This window comes from Corvus cornix, chromosome 11 (assembly GCF_000738735.6).
Source record: "Corvus cornix cornix isolate S_Up_H32 chromosome 11, ASM73873v5, whole genome shotgun sequence".
In the NCBI taxonomy this organism is placed as follows: domain Eukaryota; kingdom Metazoa; phylum Chordata; class Aves; order Passeriformes; family Corvidae; genus Corvus; species Corvus cornix.
The window spans coordinates 14,932,768-14,955,052 of record NC_046341.1 but is presented as its reverse complement, the minus strand read 5'-3'; the positions used below and the strand labels follow the sequence as shown (position 1 = coordinate 14,955,052).

General features: G+C 38.9%; 1 protein-coding gene across 8 annotated transcripts in view; it reads right to left on the bottom strand.

Moving 5' to 3' along the window:
• Positions 1-22,285, bottom strand: part of ZNF536 (zinc finger protein 536) — a 344,627-nt gene that overhangs the window by 274,209 nt on the left and 48,133 nt on the right. For 6 of the 8 annotated variants that reach the window (XM_039558356.1, XM_039558359.1, XM_039558354.1 and 3 more), the window contains exons 2-3: positions 15,412-15,506; positions 2,847-2,913 (exon numbers count right to left, since the gene is read on the bottom strand). The gene's annotated coding sequence lies outside the window, so the exon portion shown is untranslated. The remainder of the gene's footprint in view (positions 1-2,846; positions 2,914-15,411; positions 15,507-22,285) is intronic. The other 2 variants (XM_039558358.1, XM_039558360.1) reach the window with 2 other exon arrangements.

Genomic DNA, 22,285 nt, shown 5'->3' with positions numbered 1-22,285 from the left:
CATCTTAAAATACTAATAGTTGTCAATCAAAATAGAAAGTGCATAATAAAAATGTTCTAGAAACTAATAACCCTATATTTCTACACCGTCAGCTTGGAGCTAAGCATTGCTAAAAATGAGATTAATTATATGTTTGCAGAGGCCCAATACAATCAGACAGTCCTCTAAACAACATCCTCCTAGAAATGAACACAGACCAGACACATAATCATATATATAGTGTGTATATATTAGGCAATACATGCAGCACTAAATTAATAGCATTATCTTTATTTGGCCCAGTCTTAAAAACCCTCACAATCTGCCCAGTGACAGTATTAGGTGGAGGATGAGAGAAAAAGGCATGGTCAATTCCAAAGTAATTTACAGAGATTTTCTACAAATATTTAGAAGCCTGGAAGCACCAAGGAGATAGACACAGGACAGGTCCCTGAAGTTATGACCAACATAATATGGTAAACTGTTCAATTTAAGATAGAGGGTCAGAAAAATATCCTTTGAATTATATCTGTCAAACTTTAGTGGGAACTTCACTGCTTTTAAACAGTGAAGGGACATTTAAACCTGCTCGGGACAAAGTATCAGCAAGTACCCTGCAGGGAACAATCCTGTCATGTCAAGAAGATGGACTAGATGTATAACAGGACTTTTGCTGCTCCATTTTTTATTACTCTAATCCATCACCCTTGCTGAGGTGAAGTTTTATGTAGACCTTTAAAATTATGACCATTTGAAAATTATGTCTGTGTCTGTATAATATATACACACGTATGGATGTAAGGTCTGGTTTTTAAAAAGTCCAAGTAGAAAAACATATTTTGCTCCTAATTTGCCCATGGTAATGTAACTAATGTACATGCCCACATAACTATGCAATAATCTGGCAAATATAGACAGAAATCTCCAGTTATGGTTATGGGAATACACAATTATATGCATGATTGTGACATGTGAATTTCCAACTTAGGCATGCAGGAATTTAAGTATGTGTACTGTGAACAAGGTAGTAGTATTGTTCTGTGGTATGGTTATGCCACAAAACCAGGATCAGACTCTCAGATTTGCTCTAAAATAGAAAATCAGAAATCCTGCAAGATAGACAAATTGATGTCAAAGTTTGCAAAAGAAGCTAAGAAGAAGTCCCACAAGGAGCTCTAAACAAAATTATTTTCATCAGAGATTCTCAAGCAAAAAGTGAAATATTTTGTTTGGCTTTCTTCTGCCCAAGCCACAGTGGCCCTGATATTTCTTTGCACCCCACTTTTACAGAGAAGCTAGAACTCTCCATCACTCTTCCTAAAACCTGAAGGCCACTGAAGGCTTTGTATTGAAAAAATATTAACATTTAACAGTCACTCCAAGCAATGGCTGCAGAAAAAACCTCTGTTGCCAGGCGCAGGATGACAGAACCCTCTATGGATAACCAAGATGCGTTCTAGGAGGAGGTTAAAGGCTTCACTTTGTCCATGCATGCTGTCATTTCTGTTATTCCAGACTGGAAATCCTCTAACTGACTAAGGCACTAAGCAATCACCCCTGTTTGAGTGCCATCATCTCCATACTTCAGTAGGGAAGAAAAACAGTAAGAGGATACAGAGGAGGGAAAGGCATTTTCCTTTTAATCTTTTAGGCTGCAATAGCTATAATTGGCTTTTCTATATAGTTTGGCTCTAGTTTGTCACAGCGTTACAATGAGAAACAGCAGCCTTCACTAATTTTTATACACAAATCCTAATGACTTCAATTGCTGCTAAGGATTCAGAATGGTGGCAGGATATGGCCATTCACCATAAAGGCCTTAAAGCCTTCATAATTACTGAGTATACAGAATATTTATTATAGAGACTGCACTAGGCCTCTTTTGTGGGCTGCCCTGGGCCTGTTCTCTGAGTCACATCAAGCAAGAAGTTTAAATGAAACTGCTCCCAAGTTTCTGAAATGGTTTAATAAAACATATACTGACTGTAATATTCAGTTTATAGTAGAAAACTATTGCCCCTTGGTTTGAAAAATGACCTCTAGTTGGCAATTTTACTCTCAGCTTCATAGATTATAGTCCGTTGTTGGTCATTTTCTCAATCCACAGGGCAATACTTTTCCATAACAAGCTCAAACTGCAATCAGTATTTGTAGGCTGTTACACAAGTTGAGTATAATATGTCTCAACACATTCTATTATATGACTAAACAAAAGAAATAACAACCTGGTGACACAGACATATGGAGAAAAGCAGAGCTATTCTTCTAATGCTGAGATAGTAGAAAAACATATTTCTTTGTATTGTGCTAATTTATATTAAATTTCGTGTCTTCAGTACACAATAATCTCTAATTTGGTCTTTTCGTTAATAGTGTTTTGGTTTGTGTTGTCTTACGTCTAGTCTTATTTTAATGCAAAACGACAAATACTAAATTCTATTAGTGTCACATTTTAGAAATTACAAATAGTGACAGATAACCTAGCATTGTAAAATCACATGAAAATGTATTCACATAGATATGTAAAAGATCATTTGCTCTTGGGCTTACAAAGCACATTCATAATCTTATGGGTTTGATATTAGGAAGTTCCAATGCAGTGCAGTAGACAAAATGCAAGTGATTGTTTCAGCATCCAGCTCGAGCACTTAAATACAATTAAAATACCACATTTTGGAAAAACAGCTCCCATATTAGATAACCAAATAGATAAATTCTGTTGAGAAAGTCTCTGACCAGGAACTGAGGAAGATCTGGCATCTGTTCTAAAACATGCCCTGGACAGCTCTGCCAGTGACCACTGTTTAGAAAGTCACCCGCCTTCCCAAAGCACAGATACTCGGAGCTGCAGGGCTGATAGAACTTACCTGGCTGGAGTGTGGTGAGATTTAATTCTTTAATCAACAGGTGATGAACACTCTTGTAGACCCTTTGCTGCAAATACAAAATATTTATCATTACAAGCCTAGTATTCATCCCAATCTGTAAATAAAACTCTGTGGTTAAAATGTGATCCCCACCCACACTCAGAGCCAAAGGGAACAACTTCCTAAGCTGAGGCCAGAGCACTCAAGCAAAGGGGACATTTTGCCACTCTTCCTCTAGAAGTTACAAGTTTCCTGCCCATTAAACAAATACACCAGATTACTAGAGATCTATGCTGGGGCAGAAGGGAGAATCTTGGCAGAATGAGACCTGTAAGACAGAAAGTTTCATTTTAGATTTGTATGGGTGGGTTCCAAAATTATAAGAATCTACATCACTGCATTTTGGGATATTAAAGGGATAGATGATTTTTTTTTTCTTCATTTTCCACTATTTTCCTCCACTGTTGCTCAATCACAACCTCACCTGCATTCTCTAGCTGGAATGTAAGTGGTCTGGATTCATTTAAACATATAGAAACTGCATGCGGAAGCTTCAATATGTTTGAGCTAAGAATGTATTTGAATGATTACCAGAAGATAATGGCTCTTTATCTTACAAGTCTTCAAGGAATTTAGATGTTTAACTCATTAATAGTGTTTGCTGCATTAGATTTTACATTTTTATGATTTTAGAAGAAAGGTTTTCTGATACAGAGAAAAAAACAGGCTTTTTTTCTTTCCCCAACATTTTTCATTTTAGGGTAATAAAAGTGACACATATGTGCCATAATGTAATGGATTAATTAAGGAATATGATGTTTATCCTAGGTCCTGAGTTGTACATCTTCATAACTCACTCATAAAAATTAATGTATTATACCACGCTCCAGAATGATATATCTATTTTTACCATACCTGTTGAGAATAAATTGTCCTAAATTGGATTATCTTGATAACCAGTGAAAAATGTAAAAATTACATTGTTATTTTAAGAATTTACATTGCTGTGTATAAGAAAGCATAACCTCCTCACTGTGCTTTTGAACTGTCATATTACTTCCACTGTTATGATATCATAATTGCTGCTGCCACACCTAAAATCAAATGCAGTGCATATTGTATTTCTTCATACACTGCATTTCCTATCTTAATCACAAAACCATATACAGTACGTTTTTGGCCAATTCTTTCATTACTGACTGCGTCTGTATATAAGTAACACACAATTATGCATGCAAGGACTCATAAAATCCTCATTTCTAAAATCAACAGATGAAAAATCCCTAAATAATAATGTACAGATGTTTCATATTTAAATGAGCTGTTGGCATGTAATGCTGCCAATCATGCCAATGCACGCAATAAAATTGGTGAATTTCAAGGTACTCGGCCTTTACAACATATTTTTAATTCTTTTTAAATCAAAAGACCATTTTAGGAAGATGGAAATAACAACTGTTCAATAAATATATAATGACATATTTCTGATGTTCTCTTGAAATCTCCATGAGTGGTCAAGTACCCTATGTTTTTCCATACCAATTCCTCTTCCTTTTGCCTCAAGAAAGTTGATTTTTCGGTCCTTAAACTGCAATGCCTCACTAAAAGTAAATTATCTGCATGTTATCTGCAGAGTAATCCTCTTCTTGAATACAAGACAGAACATCAGAGTTTCTAATCCTTCACAGATAGAGTAATTCACATCCACTGTACGTTTTACTGTAAAGACAGAATAATACAATATGTTTGATAAATCATGTATGTGTCTGTGTACAAAGAAAAAGGTTCATCTCCTCTCCTACAAGATGTATCCGTATTAAAGCACACACACACACGCTCCCCATGCTGGCACTGCAACAATCTTTAGAAGTTCCATAATAGAGACATCTAAGTTTAAAAAATGAAGCAGCTCACAGGTCAAACAAGTTCCTGATGAGAAGTGCTTAACCAGAAATATTATTCCACTGATTGTAAGTTTTCATCCATACATCAAACCCTAGAGTCTATTGATTAAATAAAACTGATCTTTTTTTATTTCAAAGCAAAAGAGAATTAAATCATCCCCATTGTTTTCCCTTTGTTTGGAGCTATCACAGTTTGCACACTGGCCATGCGTCCTGCTTATAATTACAACATCCTTAAGGAGAGTTATTCTACAATGACTGATCACAGGTTTCTTGCCTCTTCCTCTAAATCTTCTGCTCCTGGTCATAATCAATGGCACTTGATGGCCCAATATTCTGATCCAATGTGGCAAGCGATATGATCCAAGATCTGCTTAGAATCAATAAATTCATTTGCTTGGGGAAATTTTGGATCAGGACGGCTTTAAGTATATGTAAATACAAGAATTTACTGCAATTATGCTGGCACATCTTTCCTTTCTCATACCTCTTTTTCCACTGCATAATTAGCTGCGTCATGCCTTAATTTTGCTTGCAATCCTACATAAAGGAATCCAGGCCAGACAGCCCTTGCAAAGCCTTACTGAAGTCAAGGTCTGCTGGCTTCGAGAACAGAGGGTCTCTTTCAGCAAAACACGTCAAAACACTGCAAATCTTTATAATATTGCTGAGCCCCACGTGGCATTGTCTGGGCTCTGAAGATACCATCGAATGCTAACATAGGATGAACATGTAACAAGACTGCTTTGAAGGGCACCAACAGGTGCACACGAAAATCATCTTGGAGTTTAGTTTGCCTTTCTTTTTCCCTTGTGCAAAAATGTCCAAGTTTGGTTAATAGTTCCCTTGGGCTCCTGTGTCTCCAAGTCAGCCTTCAGCCTGGTTCCAGTGTACCTGTGCAGTGCAAACATGCTCTGACACTCAGCTCAGAACATGACACAGCCAGGAATCCCCACCTAGAGGATGTGATTTCCACTCTGGAAGGTAATCACTGCTAGACTGAAAGAAAGCAACCAAGTTTTCTTCTGTGTCTTCTCACCCCACACTTGCAGATGAAAGGACGCACACTTACCTCAGTTCTGCTATTGTATATACACATTGTTTAGTAAACTGTAGAAAGTATTCTGAATATTTTTCTAAAGACCAGGAACTCTAACGTACTTTGAATTTTCATTGAATTAGCATAGCAGACTATGGTACATGTATAACTAGCAAAAAAAAAAAATCTTAAAAAAAATTATTCCCTGTTACTTATTTCACTGCAATGGGGCTACAGAACTGCAGAATGATGAGTAAATACAGACATCTGTATCAGTTTAGAAGGCAGCAGCTTGGGCACATCTTTCAGCCCTTTAGTCTTTTTCAACTGGAAATCAGTAGTTCAGCACCAGCAGAGCAGAGATGAGAATCTTGTTTCTGCTAAGTAGCACTAATTTCTGCCCATAGTGACATTCAGAAGAGGATGAATTGAGTCATAGGGATAAGAAAACTGTTTGCTTATGATGTGGCTGTCACCAGTGAAGATGAGTTTGTAACACCCTCCAAGCATCAAAACGACACACAAAAGATACATTAAAAAAAAATAAACCCAACAGATAAGTCTTGCAAAATATATCAATGCAGTTCTTCAGACTGAAAAAGTAGAAGTCAGAAGATCAAGAACTCGCAGTTAGGATTTTCCTATTAGATAAAGAACATAAGGATTCTCCTGAAGTCTTTGATTGATATATGATCTTTTCTTTCTTTTCAGGCAGAACAGCTGTCCAGTGAACTAGAAGGAATAGCCCCGAAGACAGCTTTGTGTCTGATATGACTTTGAGAGGGAAAATTATTCCAATGATAAATGTTTTACATGGAACATCTAATAAAATAAAATAAAAATGTCATCCATAAAAGAATTTTTCTTTCTATTTGAGTAAGCAATCCCTATTATCAGCTGTGGGGCAGGGGTGTTGCTGTGTCTGAAACCAAAGAAAAAAGGTATTTCCCTCAAAATTGGTTTTAGAATGAACCTAACCAAAAAGAGGCAATAGGTACTCTTAAGAGAAGGGTAACTGGGAAAATGCAGAGGGAAGATGAGAATTTTCTGAATATTGTCAGGATGCAGTAATGGGGGATATATTGCAACTTCCTTCATTCTTCTCTGTAAGGAAATCTTTAAGGTGAAACACAGGTGCTTTTCTGGCTGATATCTGCCACCATAACTGTATGCAGAAAGAGGTTGACTACCCTCAAAAAATCCCAAAGCAATAACAACTACCAACCTCCTCAGCAGAAGAAGGTAAAAATTTGTGTAAATTTATTCAACCTAATGGAATTATGTAAATTACACAAATGGAGAGCTACAGCCACTGTGAGAATTGATTGAAGTTATGTCCAGATTAGAGGAGAGATGGCTTGGAATGAAGCCTTTCTGGAGCCTGCTCTAGAGCTGTGCTTTGGCAGCATGCTCTGTTTTGGCAGCTTGCTCTAGTGCTGTTGTTTGGTGAGGGGCTAAGAGCCTTAGAGAATGAACAGCCACAATGCTCAGATGAAATTTGTACATCTTTGTCATTTTCAAACATGTCTCATTGTGACACTTGAGTGGATGGATGAGCACTGATGGATGCTGTCATACACAGACAGCAAAAGGAAGAGTAATCATAACTGTATTTTTCTTGAAGTAACCAAATCCAGAACAGCACCAGCCATGGCCAGCAGTACATCCATGGTTCAGCCAGCTGCCCTCCAGAGTCTCAGTGAATCTGCCACACAGACCCTGTGCTCCTCAAATTTGCCCAAGACTAAACAAAGGCCCATCCACATCTGATACAGGACAGGATAGCTCATGGCTTAGAAGCACCTCACAGAAGAGCATGATAAGCCTTCCACCCATCCTCTTTGTCTTTCAAGACAATGGATCTGTCCTCAACAGCACTCTTTCAACTTTCACTCTTCTCCAAACCAAGCCCTTCTTTCCCTGTCGAAGCCTTTCTGTGTAGGCCCCTGTGAGTGTACTTATTCCAGAGCTAATTACAATTAAATGAGTATTCTAGCACTGAGAAGCTAGAGACAGGTACATGTTCTCATATACCTTTGCACAGCTAGAAATCATTTCTCTCCCTTCCCTTGCATAACTTGCCCTTCCTTCCCTATCCCTTTATTCCCTGTCTCTGTAGTCTTCCCTCTCCCTCCACATAAGGTGCCATTAATGCTGTTCCTCTGTGTGTTCCCAGTAGCTGTTGACATCTGCCTGCTCCTCTGCCACCTCACCTGCCCCCTCCCCTCCTATTACTGAGTGCCAGCCCCTGCTCTCACGCAGATTTTAGATCCACACTTTGCAGAAATCCTGCTCCATGGGATTCCAACAACAGAAGAACAGAAGATAAGAACATAAAAGCACCCTCAATGTGGTGCCCCATCAGGAAGCCAACTAAATCTGATAGACACTGTCCTCTCTGACCCATAAGCAGGAAAGGGCTGAGCATTTAGACAACAGCAGTTCAGAAAACAACTCTATATGGTCTATAACCAGCCAGCACCACCTAACAAACAAAGAGCACTTGCCTAAGTCTTTACTTTTGAAGTAATCAAATAGCATTTTGAAAAAACAAAATAACTTCCACACAGACACATTACATATATATTTATATGTTTCCCCTCATTCTCCCTCACTTTTAGTTTGCAGTGACAATCAGCAATTATTTTACAGAGAAAGACTCTAACAAGCTTACAGGATGCCTTTAGTAGTAAGATAATTATTTGTAACTCTATAAAGAATTATAATTTTTAATTTAAAAAGAAATCAAATAAAAATAGCTTTCATCTTCCCTACCATGTGAAGAAAACATTCTCTGCCTACAACTCAAATTATTCTCTCCTTTGTGCAAAATGAATTGACCCAGAAAACTAAAAGGGTAAGAACCCATATTTGCTGGGCTTATTCAGCAGCCAAAAGTTCATGAAAAACACTGTTGTGTATCACATAGCAACCACTTGATGCCTATTGTTAAAATACAGTAGTTATTCAAAAAGTAAAATCTTGCATTTTCAAATAAGAAGCCAGGCTGCAATGTGTGTTTACTGTTTTGGGGAAATAGTCATCTTGCCATTTTCTCTTTTTCCATAGTCTGGACATATTTGGTCAGCTATGCAATGTGCAGTTACCCACAGGAAAGAAAAGGAACACAAGAATTTTCCTCCAATGTTGGGCTCACAGGACAATGTCCATTCAAAGCAACACTTGGGATCTCTATTAAGAGCGTTAAGATGTGCTCTATTTTTATCCAGATGCACTTGCAGTAAAAATGTAATATTCCAGGGAAAGGGCATGAGGGAGAAAGGGAGTAAAGCTTCTGCTTTCTGTTGCAGTTGCACACTTTCACCTGCTCTTAAAGCAAGCTGCTCCTGGAAAGTCCTGTACATGTGCACAGGTGTCTGCTACTGCACATTTGCACCTCCTCCCAGCACTGCTACCTGTCACTACAGCTGGGCAGAGGTATGATTTCACCAACATCTCCCTCTTTACCTTTCCTCCAATTCTTTTGTGGTAGAATATGCTTTAAAAAGTGAAATAAAAGTAAAATTTATACAGAAGGGTAGTCAGATGTAGAGTCAGAAAAAATATTAACAATTTCTGATAAATGGAGCTTGTATTACTCTAAAATATTTGAAAAGCAGTGGCAGATTACTTGAGCTACTCTGGCTTTGCCAGATTTCCATGAGAGCTGAGAGTCAGCCCTCAGTTTGTCACAACTGCATCAGACTGTCTATTTAAATTATCAAAGCAAAAGCAAAAGGGTTCTTCTGAAACAACTGCTGGAGAAGATGAAGGAAAGAATACAAGAGATATAAATTCCTTCTAGGTTTTATTATGTGCTGTTACACAAACAGCACAACTTAGAACTTCAAGATAATGACACTTTTAATACCAGAAGGGAATGGCAGACTTGCTTAGTGTAACTTCGAGATATTTCATCAAGCCTGCCTACAAACAGGTGTGCCACATTTTTGCTAGTGGTAAGATGCTTGTTGAGATTATCTTCTTATCTAGGAGAGTGTTTAAACTCCTTTTGAGCAGTTAAAGTAAGACAGTGGCAGAAAGTAGATTAAAAGGGAGAAAATGTATGAGCACAGACTTTTTGCCAAGAACCTTACTTTGAGCCCAGCTGTATCCAGGTATGTGTGTGCTGTTTCCACAGTCTCTGAAAAGAAAAGTGAGTGGTAGGTAGCAAAGCCCACATGAATGCACGAAGCTGCAGAGGAAAAAGTGTGAGAATGAATTGGGTACCCAGGAGCAAAGAGATGGGCTTTAGTACTTGAGAGAAGGATCTGGCTATTATCAATACAAGATGAAAAGCATGGATGGTTGAAGCTGCAGCTCACCTGCTGCACGTGTTTCTGCTTGCCTTAAAAATAAACTTCTTTACTTGACATCAGAGCAGATGCAAAAATCAACTTAACATCTCATCTGGCTTACAAAGCACAAGTATACAATTTGATATTTCAGTCAAAGGCAGATCAGGGTGTACATCTAGACAGCAATTGTCTATACACAGGAATTGGTTTGGTCAATGGTCAGTGATCTGTCCAGGATAGGATGTGGTAATTAAACATGGCTGTGGAAGAGTGTAGCATTGTAACTACAGCTCATGTAATTTATCAGTAACATACCAGCAAAACTTCATGAAACATAAAACAAGCTATTATATCCAGTGCACAACTAAAAATTAAGAAATTTTTCCCCCCAAATAATGAAAGGTATATACTGAAGAATAATGCACAACTCAAAGTCTCCTCTGAAAATGTATGCTTCTCTCAGAACCAGATTCCCAGCACAGGGACTGGTAATTTATGATCCACCAAAATACTCTGTTGAACAAAAAAGTAATACCTACACCATGCCTATGCAAATTACTAAGAATAAGTGACTCCAAGGACCAGTAAGAACAAAGCCCAAAACTCCTATCAAACATTATCTGAGGTTTGAAAAAGTCAAGACAAAGTGTATTTTTTTTAAATGGGGATAAATTGGGATTTCTGTAACAATTGACTCATTTTGCCTGCTTTTATCTAAGGATCTCAAAGAGCACTCCAAGTGTTAATTAAATTACAAAGCATTTTTGTGACAGGTAAATGGTATTATGCCCACTGGGGAACAGAGAGAACATTTATGTTTCATTACTGAAGTCACACAGTAATCCAGTGGCTAGCAATATAACCCAAGAACTGCCAGTTGCCACTTCTACTCATTGACTTGGTGGCCTCACAAGAGATAAAATTAGCCTTAAAAGCCAAAAATACTTTTCCTCTTGTGGCTTTCTATCTTTTAAGACTAGGCCAAGATTCTTTTATTTTATTTTATTCTTCTTCCTCTGCTTACTGGGAGGCCTTTCTTTCAGAGTCACACAAAAGAAACCACTTCCTAACCTACCCAAGTGTGTTAAGGATCACAGTGCAGCAACAGAGGTAGGAGCTTAAACAAGGGCAGTGAACTGTAATGGTGCTCTTTAACAGCTTGTGCAGCTGCATCGGGGTCCTCCTCTCACCAGTCCTGCTCCCAGAGATGACACATCAGAGCCTCTGTCCCATCAGAATAAAGACGGACAGATGGGCAGATGAAATAATCCTTGGCTGGCCAATTCACTGACTTCCAACCCTACTTTACCAACGAAAGAGACAAAACTACCCTGAGGCGGCCGGTGCCTCGCACACTCGGTACAAGAATCTCTCACTGAAAGGAACAATATCATAAACAATCAACCCGACCCTGAAAATGATTTAGACTATGGAGAAGTCTATTCTGCAGTCTACTACATCTATTTTGAGTTGCATGTGAAGAAATGAGGGAGAAACATTTCACTGACCTTTCTGATCTTATCCCAAAAAAAGGAAGCCACCATTTTTCATTTGAGCTTGGTCCTGACTGGTAGAACTGCAGGATGCAGGAGCAATAAAGCAGTAACATATAATGCAATCTGCACAATACACAGTCCAACCTAAGGCATCTCTCATTCAAGACTAGTACAGCTCAGTTAGAGCTTTAAATAATTATATCTCCATTAGTAAACTGATTTTGGAGAGTAAAAGGCTTTTCTATTTTGTACATAACTATTTATTACTGAAAACAGGGAAGCATCTTTTGGAACTTTCTCTAAGCCTTTTGAATACAACGCTAAACCAAGATTTCAGGCTTTATTTTCCCCCTCATTTCTTGTTATGTCATGAAGAATCAGCTATGTGGAAGAGATGAGAATGTCTCTGATTTAAATGACCAAGACTTAAGATTGTCTTTACTGTGGCAGAAAATAAAGCTGCTGCATATATTTCCAGTGGCAGTATTATTGTTACATGGTATGACAATCATAATCTTTCTTTCTTTTCCTAAAAATATGTCTAAAGAACCACACAGTTTATATACTGCATTCAAAATATTTTTCTTCGTTTACATTGATTGCATATTTCAAATCATGTTACAGCTGTATCGCTTAGCCTAAATCAAATAAGGAATCCACATAAATGCATACACACACTTTGCTTGTTTTTAGACATTTCCAGTATTGACAAGATTAAAATATTTTTCTCATTCATTATTTATTGTGCTATGATGAAACAGTAAGAGTATGTATTTAACAAACATCACAAAGTAGAGTTAAAATGTGGACATGCTGTTTCATTTCGATTTTGCTGCGACAGTGTTAAGTATGTGACTCCCTGACTGCAGTAATGACATCTTGGGGTGATGAAGATTTAAGATGCTTTGCAAGGATGCAGTATTATCCCAACTCTTCAGCCATGCTGATTAGGAGCATTATCAAACAGATGAACCCAAGACTTGAAAGCGTGCAGTGGCTACAGCCCCTCCTGTTGCAGGGGACTGAGGGAATCAGTGCTCAGTGCAAAAGCAGCACCAAACCCCTCCACTGCATCGACCAGTGCCTAACTGGAAACACTGGAAGGCAGTCAGTCACACACACACCACTCCAACATTTCTACAAGCACCAGCATTTTTTGTCACCAAAAATGTGTCCTCTGGACAGTTTCTCTGCCTCTTGGGTGAACTTGGCAGTACCTGACAGCTGGAGTTTGGGGTCAAGCAATGCTGTATCTGGTTGCATCTCAAGCACGGGGCAGATGCGTGTGGCTTTGGCTGTCGGGTGTATTTACCTTGGGTTGAAAACCACAGGCATAGCACTGCATGATCCCAGTTTCCAGCACACAGTTGGGCACCATTCTGCACGTTTCTACTGGCAAAAAAAAAGCAAGGGAGTGCCAAAGAGCAAGCACCACAGCAAAGCAACTGTAACCAAAACTGGTTCTGCTGGGCAGAGGAGCAGAGAGCTTGCCTTCTGCAGAATGTGGCAGTATCTGGGTTAGAATGTAGAAAAAGACACATTTCAGCCCAAATACTTATTCTTGCATACTACAATCTAAATATACCCCCTATGACAAATACAGCAGAATAATAAGGAGGTACTGAATGCTTAAAATGCACCCTTAACAAAGCAAAACAATGTAATGCGTATCTTCCTTTACGTGTCAAACAATTTGCCTAACAAATCATAATAATGCAGAATGATATAAAATTCACCCATCAAGCCCAAATGCATGCACAAAGATTACCATGGCAAAGAATTGTGAATTTCATTAAATATGTTAAAGGCAAAAAAAAAAAAATTCTGCTTTGAAAAATAGTAATCCTGTCTTTCAACAAAAATATTATAGGAAGCTATGAATTTGGTAGATCTGAATAGGATGTTGGTACATGTTTTACTAAGGTAATATAATGGCACACTATTATTAGATCACATTAATCATTACTGTGCCAAAGGCACTGACAGCACCACTGAAAAGGATTGAAAGGGCTGGTAATGGATATAAATTACCCATTGTGTGATAAAAGGATTTTTACTAAGAAGGTAAGAATAAAACAGCAAATTTCTAATATAACTGTTGTGTAAAAACCAAAATAAAAGTAATCCAGTCAGTAATATCCACAAAATCAGAAAGTAAGCACTTTTGAAACAAGATAAAGTCACAATAAAAACTGTATACAATGTAAAATTAATTTCATGCTGCATAATATTACTATCAATTTAAATAGTTTACATGATGACCTCTATGGTCAAGAGAAAGGTAAGCTTTGTTAATTAGAATTGAGTATGAGTTTCTGCATGCGTATTTTAAGTTTGTGGGCTTGAAATTTTTTCTTTTTTTTTTTTTTTAAGCACTTAATATCTTCATAACACCCCCCTGAAATTCAAGACATGTTGAGAGTTTTCTGTTTTGTGCATTAACATCACAACAAACAGCACATCCCTCAGATGGTTTTATTTGGATTCCAAATACTATTACAAAATGAACCACGTCTTTGCTGAGCTATTTAACCATTTGATTGAAACCATTTGTATCACTAATTGTCCGGTCCTGTGCTCCTCCTTTACTCTGGCAAGTATTTCCTGATATTAGTGGGGATCAGTGGAGTGAATTGGTCAAACTACATCCTTATTTACAGCATTAAAAAATGCACGTATCTTTTCCAAAGCTGACGGAATTATTCTAGAATCAAGTCACTGTAATTCTTTTCAAGTCAATTGTCTAGAATAAAATCCAGTAGCTCACATTCAATTAGTAAGTTTTAAAAATTGTGAGCCATAGTCTTAAATGATATAAATTCATAAGTACAGACATCAATCCTGAAAACACTTACGTCTCTACTTAACTTTACTCACGTGAGTAATTCCATTAGCATCAGTAATTCAATACCTGCTTATGCATTTGCAGTACTGAAGCTTTAATATGCCTGGATATCCTCTCACATCAGCTATAAATCAGCACAATTCCTCTGAATCACAGAGTTTCTACTAATTCACAAGATATAAAAAGGAATAGACAACCCAGTATAACAATTAAAATAAAGAAATAACATAAGAATTTGATTTGGGAGCAGAAGCTATCAGAAATTTTGATTTAAGAATCAATTAATGCATGTGGAATGAATTATTGGTTATTTCCTAGGAAGGTAGACTTTTATTTCAAACTGAGGGCCAAATAACCCAATTCTGATTTCACACCTATTTCCACACCAATCTGATTTCTCAGATTTACAGGAGCTTTTCTTCTACTGCACTGGAATAGCTCAGAGGAAAATCACATATACAATGTAGTACACCCCTCCACCCACTGATTTTCATGGGTGTTCTTCTCATGCTAATATACAACAGAATATGGTTCTTAATAATATGCATGAGATGTTCTATTGAACTTACAGGAGGGAAAAAAAAAAAAAACCAACCAAAAAATGATAAAATGAATTTAATCAGGAGTGTCATGCGTTTTCTTAAATCAGCAGTCTGATGATAAAGTAATAAATGATGATTCATCCCCAACACAATTATTACATATCAACTGCATAAAGATGAATGCTCATGATTTTACCAAGCAGACATTTTTCTTGAAAAAAATCTATTTGTAACTCACTACAACCTGAAAGAACTACAATAAAAAGTTTTGCAAGACATAGACATTATATTTTTGAAGATGTAAAAAAAATGTGAGAACATACTTAAAAATCTAATTTAGGTACCTCATTTTACTTTTTTTTTTTAAATGTGGAAAAACAAACCTAGACTCAGATCCAAAAGCAGAAGAAAATGTTACAAGAACAATATAAGTATTCTTACCAGTTATTCTTAAGCCAACGAATCTGTTCCCTGGATTAGGAAATTCTTAAAAGACACAGGATAGGAACTGAAGGTCACAACTGGAAAAATAAAACCTGTGAGAAATTTAATATGTCAAAACTCAGTGTTTGAATCAGACATTTACATTAAAATATTACAATGCTACCTCAAGCAGACAATCTACAGGACAGCAGAGAGCATTAAGAATTACAGTATTAATGGGATTAACACCTTTTATTTTTTAGCTTTCATAATGTACATGTTTGGTGGTCATTTCATATTTGGAACTGAAAACTTCTTTCAGTTCTGGATTGTTTTGAGAGGGAAAACCTCCTCTCAAGATAATGATGAGGAACAGAATGAAATTCTTCTGATCCTTTCCCCTAGACAGTACAGCAAAAGAGGACAAAACAGGATAAAACAAAAGTTGCATAGCATACTCCAGAAACCCAGTTATTCTCTTTGACATTGATATTCTAATCTTTCAAACTGAGTAGAAAGAGAACAGCTACTAATTGTATTTTTACTTTTTTTTAATTCCATTTTATAACAGAAATAAGTCCTTTGTAGATGATCTCATCTAATAAACCCTACTTAAAAGAGATAAGAGCCAGCAGTAAAAGCCAAGCAGAATACTTCCAAGATATTTGTCAGAAGTGAATTTAGGGCCATTACATTAGTAAGCAAAGTAGAAACAAAAACAAAGGGCATTCTTAGAGCAAAATAAAGTTCACTCGACTGAAGCTATAATCTGAAGAATTTATGACTGAGAACTCTAACTATGCTTATTCCTATGAATGTCTAACAAATGAAATTAAAGGTCACTTCTAAATAATACACTTTGTACATCTACATCAACCAAACTCTTTCATACAGCAGGGTCTGAAACCCCAGTTCAAGCATCACGGCCTCAGGGCTTCACCTTACCAACACTGATTGCCCAGAGAAGCACTGACTGCTCTGAGAGCCACAGTGGCAGGATGTGGTAGTCAGTGTGGACAAAATTGCAGCCTTCATTTCTAGGTAATTAAGAGCTTGGCCATTTGAGTGCATTTGGTTTAAATCGGTCAGCACCAACAGGACCACACTGCTGCACAACACTGTTTGTTGGCTTGAAGGGTAAACAACAATTTCGAGAGCCCCTCTTGATGATGAAAACACTATGAAATAATTCAGAAAACACAAGTTCACTACTAAGCAGCACAGCCCTCCCTTAGTGCAAGACTGACACGACACTTCTTGTGTATCCTCTAAGATCTCTGCAGTCTCCACCTTGCCCGGATTACATCCAATGCAAGGTGCTACAGCAGTGTCTCACTCTGTCCAAGCCACCTCCTCTTTTCCCCTTTGGTTCTCCACCACACCAACCACAGCCTACTTACTGTGATGGTTCACCATAAGGCTTCCCAAATTCCACTGCTTCCCTCCTTGTTTGCAGACCGAACTGGTCTTTGCCACATGCTTCAAACCGTTTTCCAACTGATAATTCTGCCATACAACTTCTCTGACACAGGAGAATTACTCCAATTAAAGCTTCAAACCCCTCCTTTATAACCTGCATTTCCACAGCAAATCACCAATAATTCTTCAGTAATCACCTGGTTTGCCCTCCCCATTGTTCCTCATATGTAGGAAGATATTCTTCCCTGCTTTCTCCTCGTGCCCAGTTTTCTTTTGCCTGCCAGTTAGCTCTGGGTTTATATTTGAATTATGAGCCCTGAACAGCAAAGCCTGTCCTCCCATGAGACACTTTCCTGTTGAGCTGAATGGGTGGGGAGCAGGTACAAGGCATTACTCCAACCCAGCACCCCATATCCCATGGGTAAACCCAGCTACAGGAGAAGAAAACAATTGGGAAAGTCAAGCCAAGCACCTACAATGCTGACCATAGAGAATAAAAAAACCTTTTGTAACTGGTTAAAGAAAACTCCTGTCATCAGATTTGGTCTTCCTAAACATGAAATAGTATCTAGATAGAATTCAGATCCCATTTATGAAGGCCCATACCATTTTAGAATTTAAATAAGTGAATTTCAGTTACTATATTTGAACACATAGGAACAGCAAATTCCTGGACTGCTGCAGATAAACATAGGTCCCATCCAACATTTTCAGTTGCACAGTGTCTAAAAACAGTGACAGCTTGTTTGTCTGGAATTTCTGCTGTTGTTGATGTCTTAAAACCTCAAAGATATACCTATCTAGTATTTACTTGAAGCTCATTCAATGTAAGAAAGCCAAGAAACAGAAACAAAGATAATAAACTCTTAGGTTTCTAAAAGATGTTATCTCGCTAAACAGGTTCTTAGTACTCCTACACCAACATCATAGACCACATTTTTGCTATGCTATTACAAGGCTACTTGTGTTTAAAAAAAAATTCAGCTTTTACATACACGCTCATGACTTGCAAAATTCTAGGAATGATTCTCAAGGGGCTTTCACTAAGATGCTTTATAAATTCTGATGACAGACAGAACACAGTAAGGCTTCATCTCTTAAAGTCCTGTACTGATTTGTTTGGAGGCTTCATGTCATTGATCAGCATGTCAATGTCGCTTGCAATCTGCTTCCCAGTTCATGACTGAGAGTGAACCCCTCAGGTTTAAAACCTTAAATGATTTAAGGTCTGTGATACATAACCTTACGAACAAATTGGGAAAATCTGTAGCTTTACACATTAAACTGTAACAGAAATGATTTAAAGCCTTATAAAAAGGTATTTTACTTACCTGTGCTAATATTATTCTAACACATTTGACACTGACTATGTAAAGCAGATATTTTAAAGGTACAGGCAGCAAGCTGCTCGGAAACAAATTAAGACAGTTCCACTTAGGTCAAATTGGGCCAGTTTACCAGTGTCTAATACACTCCCTGGCATTAAAAAATGGCACCATGAATCCTTACAGACCAATTTATTACAGTTAGCCTCCCACAGTAACACTACTATGCAGTTGCACACGGCTCAGTGAGTGATCCAGCACACCCCCAGAGAAGAAAAAAACCCCAAAGATCTTCAAAACTAGTATGGTTTAAAAAAAAAAAAATACTGTTGAGACATAACTAAGGTATAATGGCACAATTTCTGTTCATTCTTAAAACATGCTTATGTAGCTCATTCCTTGAAATGAATCAGAGACACAAAAGGGAGAAAGTAATCACGTCCCACTGATGAGCAGGAGCCAGAAGGAATTCTGCAGGTTACAGATGGAAATCTAATACACAGCAATGGAAAACAGAGGCTTGAGCATGGACTTACTCTGAACAACAGGACTTTTCCCCAAATGCTGAGACCAAAAGGCTTAATTGCATGGCTCTTAGCAGCACATCCCATTCCTGTTCAACTCAATGTTAAACCCCTGCTAATCTCAAGGGGACAAGGCTCAGGCCCTCTGTAAATGGCATACCCTTTCTGATGGAATGAGGTGTCATGTTTAAATAATTATTCCCTATCAGCTGCTTTTGGAAGGCCTCTTGAATTGCCATGGCATAGCTGCTCTCACCCTAGGCACATCAGAGATGCAGGGACAGAGATAGCAGGCAGGGAAAGAGGCTCAATGACAGGACAAAGCCAGCCCAGGAGCCGTGCAGGACAACCTTCCCAGGCCCCCGTGTGAGCACTGCATTCATCATAAATGCAGGATGGGACTGGCGGGGCCTGAAGGGTCCAGTTAGTGTCACTGGGAGTTACATGCATAAATGAAGAGAGATAAACAGTCCCTAAAGCAGGATGCTGAAATAAATCTCAGTATTTTTCCACTGTTCCCAAAAAACATGAGAGCTGACACCACTTTTCTCAGGCTGGGGCATGGTTTCCACCCAAGCCACCACAGCCTCCCCAGCCATGTACCAGTCCTCATTTACAGACCTTCCTCCCTGTGTGTGTGTGCCCTGCCCACGCACTCAGAGATCTCCAATACATAAAGCTGTCTGCCTACAAATACAAGATATTTAAAAACTCAAAGCTAACCATGACAGGATTTGTCCACATCTCCTGGCAAATCTGTGGTGTTTGATCCTTTACATCACCAAGATCACACAACAAACTATTGCTCTCATTTTTCCCTCCTGATATAAGTAAGCAAGAGACAGCAAAGAGAATGGACAGGAATGCGCATCTTTTTAACTCCTGGGGAGCCAAGGGGTTTGCAAAAATATTTTATCAGAGGCACAACTCACTTCAGCTCCTTAGGGTTTTTCTACTTTTTTGTGCTTCAGACATCCCAGTCTGCATTTATTTAGTGCTGCTTCTGCCTTGCAGTGGTTTTGGGCACTAACACCACCATTAACTTGTCCCTGTTAGGACTAGTCATTGGTTGCAAAATGAATCACTCCAGCGTGGTGCTGCTCCTGCCCTTCTTGCTCAGGCCTCATCCAAAGCCCTAAAAGTCAGGGGACATCATTTAACCTGGTGGTGGCTGGATCAGGCCCTGCTGCAGGCCAGTCCAGCACCATTGCTAGTGACACCTGTACCACTGCTGGTGACCATGGTATAGCTGTACCTCTCCACTTGCCACTGTGGCTTGGGAAAGGGGTGGGATGCAGCCCCAGGGGCCACCTCGTGCCCTGGGAACATGCAGGCACACTTCCCCTGGAGTCCTCAGGAGCTCCACATGGCTGCAGTTGTGCTGTCCTCCAGTAATGACACACTGGGGGAGAACTTTGCCCACTGCTAAAGTGGGGTCTCCAGAGACAGAGGAGGAGAAGGAGGGAGCAGGAGCATCCCAGAGCATCAACCCTGCAGTAGTTCCTGCACATGCTCCAATAGCTCTACAGCAGCTGCTGGACATGCCAGACCCCAAGGACAGTGTCTGCCACCTGGGATGGCCCAGGACCTGCACACAGCACCCCTGGAAAACACTCCAGGCCAGCTGGCACCCTTGGAATACCCCAGGTGGCTGCAGAGTAGCACCCACACCCCAAATCCCTGCTCCTTGACCCCAGGGAGCTGCGCTGAGGCTGTGCTGCCCACAAACATCCCAAGACCTGCCTTTTCCCTACCTGGGCTTCTTATCTTGGAAAGAGTTGTTTAAAATGCAAAAAAGTCAGGTCAGACAGCTTCCCACTGAGTTCCAATGCATGTGTTTAAAAAGGGCCAACTTACTTTCCACCTCTAAGAGAAATAACTTTGCTCAGAGGAAAATTGGATACCTGCGCTCAGTTCCTGTGAGTGTTCTGGATGCACAGGATGAACAGACATTTGTGGCAATCTGATTGAGTGAGTTGTAAGAAAACATTATGAATTTAAAGTAGTACAAAAAAAGGTTTCCATCACCTCCGTGCCTATACCATGACACATGCATCTTAATATATTACATAATAAAAAAGCCATGTTGTTCTCAACCAATCAAATTACGCTACTGTCTCTTTAATAAACAAATCCATGTGCACATTAACAGTGTTGAAAATTCAATTTAAACTCTTTGTCTGTTGCTGCTTACTCTAAAGATGGTCTTTCTTAAACAACAGAGCACCAAGGAGTCGTTAGGGCTCTCTCTTCATTACTTCAAAAAACCAATCATTAGACACCAGAGTATATACGTAATTAGAAAATCACTTCCTTTGCAATCCAAGCTAAGTAGTTTACATACTGTAATTACAGGGACAAAATCAATTTTTAATCATTTCACTGATTGGGCTCATCAGCTCTGTGGGAACATTGTAACCTGCTTGTTGTGCAAAAGCAACATCTGGGCTAAAACAATTACCCTTTGTTTGCTACAATATTCCTTAAATCTTTTTGCTTGCATAAAAAAATGAAAACACGAAGACAAGATATTTCGATGTCTTTTTGTCCTTGATCAACATATATCCTAAAGTACTACTTGCAATGAGAGTTTAATGTTCCTCAGAATTTACAGTTAAACAGTACACTTCCAAGGAATGTATTTTTTCAGGGAGATAAAAGTATCTGATTGTTTTAAAGAACCATTCAGCTGGCTAATTGTTCCATAGCTAACACATGGTATTCAAACAACCCACACATTACAAAAGCTCATCTGGATAATAATGGGCAACTATTATTGCAATGGTTTACACTTTTCTAATACAAATGAATGGATTTTATCAAAATTTGAAAAAAATCTAAGAAGCTGGGTATGTGTGAAAAATAGATGGTATGAATTGGCAAGGCAAGGCTAAGCATTTTGTTCTCTTAATAGGAAATGACCTCATTTACACTGGAGTAATAATTAGTACTGCTTCACTGACAGTTAAGAAAAAAAAGTTTCACAGTATAATAAGGCAGCATCTCCTTTGTTAAGATCTACATTGATTATTAACCCTTGCCAAGAAAACCCAAATTTAACTCTGCCCTATGTGTGCATGTGTTTTGGGTTTTTTCAGGCAAAAAGTAAGAGGAGGGAGGGAAAAAGAAAAAAAAGAGAGAGTATGAGCTAGAACTAAGGCAAGATCCTGACCTGCACCCACCAAAGCCAGCAGCTGCTGCATGGCTAGTATCAGAGCACACAGGATGGGATGTCAGGGCTTGTTAAGTGAGGATATTGATGTCTGAAATATTTAATAATAACTGTTAGAGAATACATTTGGTTTTGCCTGGACTGGGAAGCAAGCATGCATCAGGCTTGTTCTGTGCTTCAGATCCGGCCATTCTGAGCACCAGATCCTGCTACCTGCTGTGGTCCCACAGGGATCCCCCAACAGAGGAGCAAACAATCACCTCCACTGTCACCACTTCTCCTCCTTGCCAGAGTTCCTAGTCCTGGGGATGTGCAGGAGGCAGGGTCAGTCTGTGCTGGAGATGCAGAGGCTGCCCTGCGTCCCCCCACACACAGCCTGTCCTGCCCTAGACCTTGGAGCACTCAGGGCCATGAGCTCTTCCCCTGGCCAGGTCTGGGGGAAGCTGCTGTGC